Raw genomic sequence first — 9,083 nt, forward strand, 5'->3', positions numbered from 1 at the left:
CAGGTTTACCGGTGTCCTTCCAGAAACGAGGCTCCTCGGTCCTGCTCTCAGGGGCTCCGCAGTCCGGGGCTGAGATGATGCTTACTGCCACCCCCCTGAGACAAGATAGGCATGACCTGGCAGGACGCAGGGACACCCTGTGTCAGCCCAGAGCGGCTGCGTTGGGGAAAACTGTGTTCCTGATGGTGCGGCGTGGGGCTTGGGTCTCTGAGGTGTGGTGTGGAATGCCTCGGGGTCAGGAGAGAGGAAGGAGGGGCAGGGGGGTGTCAGGAGAGAGGAAGGGGTGGCGGGGGTGGGGTGCGGGGAGAACCAGCGCAGGTGGAACAGCATGGACTTGTTGCACAAGATCAGGTCTGGTGCGAAATGACCCGCCTTCCTCACAAAGCGCCACAAGCATCCGAATCGCACGCGGGGCCTGGGACCCAGGTGCAGCTGCTGCAGTCTGGTGTCGAATGCCAGCAAGGCCCAACGGTTTAAAACGCCTGCAAGTCCCCGCGGCAGCGTGCCCCACCTCGGTCCTGTGAAAGAATGCTATTCAAGGCATCCAGAGATGAAGTCATCAGGATTCTTTCAAGGCCGCTTAGATTTCATGTAACCTGAAACTCTGACACGAGCAAGTTCCTGCCTATGGATAAACCTCCCCAAACCCTCCCTTTCTACCCTTCCTTTGATCTACTGACAGACAAAAGGGACACGGTTGCCTGGGGAAGAAGCCAGGGCCTTCAGGTCCCGGGTCCACCCCACGATTACTCAGAATTCACACAAGAGGGGTTAAGGGGCAGTGCCTGGCTGCAGGGTGGAAATCCGGACAGGAAGAAATGAGTAAATGCCAGAGTCTGGGGGCCAGTCCTGGGGGGCTCTGGGGGGATCCCTGAACGTGACTCCAGACTCTGACATGGTCCAGATGCTCAGGCTCTAGGATCCCACTGGGAAGAAGGAGGGGAGCAAGGCCGGCCTGGGGCAGGGCGGGTGATCCTGCAGGCAGGTGGGAAGCTCACAGCTTCAGAGGTGCCCCCCCTGCCCCCTCCCACCCCCCAGGGCTCCGGGCTGCCCTCGCTCAGGAACAGGACAAGCCCTGGGAGGCCCATGCTGCTGGCACGCTCTTCTGCCCACCTCTGGGGAATGTCCACAAACTCCCTGAGAGAAGGAACCAAAAATGAGGAACTTCAGGACCAAGGTTGCCCTTGAAGGACTCACCTTGAAGGGATTCAGATCCCTTAGAGCTTGACGCTTGGCCTCACTGCGGGGACACATTCGTATCTGAATGGCGAGTGTGACTGTTAATTACATGGGTCATCGTACCAGGTATTTTGTCAAACATTACCCTAAAAGTTGCCGTGAAAGTATTTTTGGAATAGTAGTAATTCACTGCAGCGGACTTTTGAGTGAAGCAGATTACATTCTATAATGTGGGTGGGTCTCATCCAATCAGTTGAAGGACTTAGACAAAAAGACTGGACGTCCCCTGAGCACAAGGGGATTCTGCTTCCAGGCGCCTTCCCACCTAAACTGCACTGCTGACTCTTCCCTGGGTCTGGGCCTCTGGTCTGCTGGACTGCCCTGCAGATTTTAGACTTGCCAGCCTTACTCGAGCCATTTCCTCCCAATGAATGTCTCTACCCCCACGGTCTCTTTCTCTCTTTCTCCATATATACATAAAGAAACATATAAAAATATATGAAGATGTAGATGATAGATTAGATGATACATAGGTAGACAGACAGATAGATAGATAGACATTCTATTGGTTCTGTTTTTCTGGAAAAACCCGGAGCCATTTTTCTTTGTCCAGCAAATCAGTATTAGAAGCCCCCAGGTGTCAAAGGTTCCGTCTGTGGGCGAAAGGGGAGGACTCTCCATTCTCAGTGCATCCGTTTCTATCAGCGTCGCCTAGACAATGACTCTGCTTGTGAGTCCGCCCTCCATCAGCAAAACGCTGTGCCCAGGAAGAGAGCCCGGAACCTCTTGCCGTCAAGGCTCATCCAGAGTTCTGTGATGAACACGCCAACGTTCGGCCTCATGGAAGATTCTGTGACCGAACGGTCTCCATTCCACACTTGCATTAAGCCAGCTGAGAGACGCCTGTACTGATCTGGGCCCTCGGAGAACATTTACCAGGACGGAATGACTCGCGGGCAGTAGGTCAACAGTCGGCTTTGAGAGGTGGTATAACCAAGTGTCGAATACAAAGAAAGAGTCAGGGGCACCTCAGTGGCTCAGTCGGTTAAGCGTCCGACTTTGGCTCAGGTCATGGCCTCACGGTTCGAGGGTTCGAGCCCTGAGTCAATGAAGGGCCTGCCTGGGATTCTCTCTCTCCCTCTCTCTCTGCCCCTCCCCCACTCACGCGGTCTCTCTCTCAAAATAAATAAACACGGGAAAAAAAAAAAGGAAAAAAGTCAAAGCATAGACAGCATCACCCACGGGTCAAGAGGGGGGTGCTCTGTGCCAGACAAAGCCCGGTGTCCGCTGGTGCGTTCCTTCACATATCTCTGCCTCAGTTTCCTCACCTGCAACCAGGCAGCCCTTCCCACTTTGTAGGCTGCGCTGGCCTGATGAGATGGAGAAGGTGAAATGCCGTGCCCCATAGAGCCGGTGACCGACAGATGTTAGCGGCCTTCTGTGCGGCCGGAGGGACCCGAAAATGGTGGGGGCGCGTGGATGATGATGAAGGAGGCTGGTACTTTCCGGCCAGCCGGGCTGGCACTGGAAGTGCTTCTCAGTCCTGTGTTTTGCCGCAGAAGCCCACTGCTCCCCCGTAAAGCCCGCTCGGGGCCCCCAGCTGGGGTTTTCCTCCTTGTGCACAATTCAACACCCAGTCAGGCGCGTCTGCGGCCCCAGCGGTGCCAGTGGTGGGCACTCTGGCCAGATGGCGGAGGGATAAGCCGATTACGCCACAGAGCTCGTCCTGCTTGCAAGGATGTAATGATCCCCATTAGCGCGTGTCAGTCAGTGGACAGCAGGATTTGAATTAGGAATCTTGATTGAAAGCCTGACCACGTTTGAACTCTCCATAACCTGGTAAATTCTGAAAATGTCTCTATTAGGAGGAAATTCAAGCTGTGCTGCTGCTGGATGGTTTCTAGATTAGCGGTAGGAAATCTCATTACAAAAGTGTAAGGAGACATCACAGTTCCTCAATACTCAGAACAGGCAAGCAACATCACCTTGTTTTTGACATTCAGCATTGAAACCAGATTTTTATTGCCTTTGCCATGAACTTGTTTCCCTGTTCTTACTGCAGTGAATGAAACCCATTTCTGCATGTCCTTGACTCTCTATCGCTTGCTGTGAAGTCTGTGACCTGAGAGAAACATGCAGGGGTCAAGATGCTTCGCATCGATGGCTCTCCGCTTTCCTTGTCTCTCTTCCCCTCTATTTGTCTTTATACCATTTCGTCTTTCCTTTTAAGCATACCCTCAGCTGTAAAAAAAAAAAAAAAAAAAAAAATTAAGTTTATTCATTTTGCTCGTGTGTGCCGGTGGGGGAGGGGCAGAGAGAGAAGGAGAGACAGAATCCCAGGCAGGCTCCACACCGTCAACACCGAGACCGCTGTGGAGCTCCGACTCACGAACTGTGAGATCGTGACCTGAGCCAAAATCAAGGGTCAGATGCTTAACCGACTGAGGCACCCAAGCGCCCACAGGCCCTTCTATTTGCAAGTCACACAGTCAGGCTAAAAAATTGTGTGGAACAGCCTGGAAGTAGTAACTCACATTAACGCAGCACTTCATGGGTAATGATTTCAAAGCACTTGACGTATATTCTGTGGTCACTCCAGTTGTTTCTCTTAATCTCGGACTCTCTCTATTGTGTTCCAAACACCTTCCCCCCACACACCGCTCACACACACGCACTCACACACATGTACTTACACACACGGATTCACACACGCTTACATACACACACAGTCATAGACTTATTCACACACACATGCACTTACACACACGTCACTCCTACGCACACATGGCTCTCCTGCATACGTGCACACACACGCACGTACACACGCGTGCATGTGCACACACACTACAGTTACATGCAGACGTGCAATGCACTCCCCCCACACGTGCACTTACAGTCACACTTGTGCACACGTACACACATGCATACACACAGATGCACGCACAGACTTACAGTGACACACACTCACACACGTACTTGCACACACGCGGACGTGCAATTAACACAAGTGGACCTATCAAAATTAAACGCTAAGGGGAGTCAAAGTCAGCAAAGGGAACTGTAAGGCTATAAAACAAAATCAAAGATAGACACATTAGGAATTTTTAGTTCAACATCTTCCCTCCAAATGTCAGTCAAAAAAGAGATCTGACCCCTTTCCTGAACAAGAAAGGCTCTTTAAAGACGGTTTTCAGAGAGGAGTTGCTTATGATCAGAGGATCCAGATGTGCTCACGTATTTCAAAAAATGCTGACACCAGAAATGCCTCCCCAAACGACAGACTCATAACTTTCTGTTTAATGTCATCGGGTGTGTATAATTCTTGCCAGCAGTGGGCGTGCACATCCTCCATCTCACGTCTGGCACGCCTACATCTGGCACTGTCACAGTCCCCACTGCCCCGCTGAGCACGTCTCCTCCGTCCACGGAGAAGCTCCGTTTCCCCCTCTACAGACGAGAACAGGATTATCCCACGTCGTTAAACTATATGACTTCTGCAGGCTCGTTTCCCCCGACTTGATTTCTTTATTGTACAGAAGGGTAATTCAAACACCGTAAACTTGACCATTTTAATGTGTACTGTTGAGTGGTTCTTAGTGTCTTTGTGTGGTCGTGTGACCATCACCACCACCTAATCCCGGAGCACTTCCATCCCCCCCCGCCAGGGGAAACCGTGCACGTTCACAGCGGTCGCACATTTCTTCTTCCCCCAGACCCTGGCAACCACGCATCTACTTTCTGTCTCTGGCGAGTTGCCTGTTCCCGATTTTTCACATTCACGGAGTCACACGACAGACCTGCAAAGTACCTGCCTTCGTTCACTTAGCGTAATGTTTCCAAGGCTCCTCCAGGTAGGAGCACCTCACTCCTCCCTGTGGGCGACACTGGAGTACACGGAGAAGCCACGTTGCCTGTCCCATTTGGTGGTTGATCTGCATTCGGGCTGAGCCCACCTTTTGGCTGTTAGGTAACACTGAGCGTTGTGCACCAGCGTCCGTGGACACGTGTCCTCAGCTCTGCTCTGAGGCTGCCTTGAGTGGAATGGTTGGGTCATGTGGTAGCTCTGTGGATCCCTTTCTGAGGAGCCACGGGACTAGTTTCCACAGCGACTGTATTGCTTTCCATGTCCACCAGCAGCGTTCGAGTCCCTCTATGTTCCCACCAACAGTGCTCCTTCTTCGTTGTCATCATTATGGCCATCACGGTGGGTGCACGCTTATTTCTGCAACCTCATTTTTCCCGATGGATTGTCAAAAGGTCAGAGTCGAGGCCAGTTGCATTCTTTTATTTGCCAGCAGGGAGAGAGGTGCGATGCATCCCCCCGCTTTGCTTTTTTTTTTTTTTTTTTTTGAGAGAAAGAGCATGAGCAGGGGAGAGGCAGAGAGAAAGAGAGAGAGAGAGAATCCCAAGTAGGCTCTGTGCCATCAGCGCAGAGCCCGACATGGGGCTTGAACCCATGAACTGCGAGATCGTGACCTGAGCTGAAATCAAGAGTCAGATGCTCGGCTGACTGAGCCCCGCAGGCGGCCCTGGACGTGTCCCTTTTTAAACCAGAAATCCTGGTACCCCATGTGAGCGGCATGGCTGTCACAACGGCCGCGGCTCTGGGGCGGATTCCTGCCCCCGATGGAGCCTCGGCGAGAAGGGCTCTTCTGCCGCCTGGAAATCACCTCAATCTCGGAACCAAGAGGCATCCAGGGCTGCGTGTGCCAAGAAGAGTGTCAGCCCAACGGGAAGCAGACACCGGGGAACGATGATCAGGCGTCGGCCTAACATACTCTCAAGTCCTCCTCGCCGTCACTCTCACCCCCCCTGCCCTGTGTGCAAGCGCCACCCCGCGTCTCCTCCCCCGCGGTCAACGACGCGCCCTGGCCCCATGTCACCTGCCGCTTCCTCGTGAGCACCAGCCGTTCGCTCAGGCTTGCGTTCTAACACCTCGTGCGGCGATTCCGTTGGGCTTGTTGTGGGGCCGCCGCTCCCCACGGTTTTTGGGGTGTCCCAGCTCCTGCCAGGGTGGCTGCCCAACCTCTGGGAGCCCATCTCCTCGGCCTCGGCGGCAGGCCGGCCTTCGTCTGCTTTGCCAGTGGCCCTGGTGCCTCTGGACTGGCCTTCCCGTGGCAGCTGATGCCCGCAAGTCTCTAGGGGGCTCTTAGAGGCTCTCGGGGGCTCTCGGGGACTGTCGGAGGCTCCCGAGGACTCTCAGGGACTCTCGGGGACTCTCGTGGACTCTCAGAGGCTCTCAGGGGCTCTCGGGGACTCCCATGGGAGGAGCCGTTGGCTTCCACACCGGGCTGGCTCCCGGGGAAACACCAGTAACAGGCTGACCTTCTCCGGTGACTTCAGATCTCCTCCCAGCTAGGTGAGAACACACCCACGTGTTCACGGGCCCGCCTGACCCCTCAGGGACGCTGTACCCCCGTTGCAGGGGGATGCCGGTGTGGGTTAAAACATGCTCCCCCAAAAGATACCTGGTATTTGCAAACAAACCTATGGGAGATAAGTTAGCCTGAACCCTGCACGCTTAGGGTGTGGTTGGCTCCACGTAATATGTGGCAGAAATGTACCCTCGATACTTTGGGACCGTTCTTAGCATTTCTCCCGCACCGCAAGTGCCCCAGCAGGCAGCTTTGCAGATGGGCGCAGACTGATCATGGAAATCAGTTGGTAATGACTGTGAGCTTCATTACTCGAGGAGGCCATTGGGCCGGGGTACTGTGATGTCAAGGCGGAGGTCACCGGACCGAAGGCTGAGCCTGTCAACGGCTCGAGGGCACAAGAGCAAACCAGTGAGGACAACTCCTGGAGTTTGTGCCCTTGCCCCAGTGGGGCCCTTGGCTGCTCTGAGGCCAAAAGCTCATCCACACAGAGCCACCTCTCCAGTATCCTTCAAAGGCTCTAATGGAGGTGAGGGAAATTCTCTTCCTTCTCAAGCCCGCAGGCCTTCTGTGCTTCCTGCCCTCTGCCTGTCCACTGACCCCAGCTGGTGAACTTCCTCCACTGAGAAAGGAAGCTGTCACCTGGCCCCACCACGATGCCCAACCACAAACCCACCCACAGACCCAGAAAATCTCTCCTCCTCCAACGAGGCCCCCGCGGAATCAAGCAGAAAGGTGTTCTTGTACTTGTCCCTGGCTCACCCTCCGCTGACCCCAGGCTGGGCCTCTGCCACTCCCCAGGGTGCCGCTGTGACTTGTGCCCTGTTCCTCTGTTCACTTCCCTGTGCACAAGCCAACTGTGCAAGCCGGGCCAGGCACCCAGAGACCAGATGCATGGGCTCCGTGGAATATTCCTTGCCGGGGAACCACTGGCTATAGGTGTGGCCATATTCGTCTCCTCTGCATGTGACCAAGTGCCATGAGCAGTGGTTACCCTGACTGACCCTTTACCAGCAGAGCCTGGGATCTCCAGGAGTTTCGAGGGAACCGTGATACGTGATACGGACCCTATGTAAGGGCACACTTGGACTTGTAGAAGGTGGACACGGTGAGGAGGAAGTAGTCCTCTGCATGGCAGTGACATACATAAGGAACTCATTAGCCACAGGTCATGTGGGTTGACAGTATAAACAGGCTCAAAAGGATTAGGATACTTTCGTGAGTGACAGATGAACAGTGAGAGATCTGAGCTCATCTTTGTTCCCCCCTGCCCCATTAAAAATACATTTTCACTTGGGGGAACCTGGGTGGCTCCGTCGGTTGAACGTCCAACTCTTGATTTCAGCTCCAGTCATGATCTCACAGTTCATGGGATTGAGCGCCGTGTCGGGCTCCGTGCTGAGGGTGGAACCTGTTTGGGATTCTCCCCGCCCCCCCCTCCTCTGGTCATGGGCGTGCGCCCTCTCTCTCTCTCTAAGATAAAAACAAAACAAAACAAAACATTTTCACCTATAACAAATTAGAAATGTCAACAAGGTAGAGGTAGAAAATTAAATATGTCCAAGTATCAAAATAGGAGTGCCATCGATGTTGTGTTCCGTTCTTGATGTGAAAGCTTGTTTGCATAATTAAAACTCTGCCATGGCAACACCTTTAGAACTTGCTATGTGCTGAGGCCTTCAATCATGAATACTCCAGCAAGATATGTCAAACTCTTTGCAAAACCGTTTTTTAAATGTACGCCAAATAGTTCATGGATATTTAGTTATTCCCAAACAGACTAGGATAAATAGCTTTGTACACAGAATTTTGAGGGCATGTTTAGACTCATTTCTTTTGGTTATATATATTTCTTACATTGTTTTTTTTTTTTTTCTTTTTTCTTTTGGTTAGATTTATGAAAACAGATTACTGGCTAAATGATACAAGCATCAGGTTGAAAGGAATGCGCAACTTTTATGGCTTTTGAAAATAGTTGTGGCCAACTTACACATCTGCCAACATTGTGCGTGGGAACTTTCTTGATTTTACCAGCACCAGGCCTGACATTATTTTAAAGTTTATTTATTTATTTGGAGAGAGAGAAAGAGAGAGGGAGGGAGAGAGAATCCCAAGCAGGCTGCACACTGTCAGCGCAGAGCCCGACATGGGGCTCGAACTCACAAACCACAAGATCATGACTGAACTGAAATCGGACGCTTACCCGATGGAGACACCCAGGCACCCCAGGCTTGACATGATTTTAAACATTTTTGTTAAATTTGATAGGCGGTGAAGATACCTCCTTGTTGTAATTGTTACTCCCTTATCGCCAGGAAGGGTGAAGATGTCCCCCCCCCACCCCCATGTATGCTCCCGAATTCTTTTTCTTCAGTTGTGAATTACCGGTCTGTCGCTCACTTGCCTGGAGGGAGTTGATTCTCATAATGCGTATGAGTTCTTTGTGTAACAAAAGTATCTGGATGCTGGCATTTCCCCGGCCGGCAAGCGTGGGTAATGCTGCTCGCAGTACCGGCCGAGCCGAGGAGG

The sequence above is a fragment of the Panthera tigris genome, chromosome A2 (assembly GCF_018350195.1).
Source record: "Panthera tigris isolate Pti1 chromosome A2, P.tigris_Pti1_mat1.1, whole genome shotgun sequence".
NCBI classification, from domain to species: domain Eukaryota; kingdom Metazoa; phylum Chordata; class Mammalia; order Carnivora; family Felidae; genus Panthera; species Panthera tigris.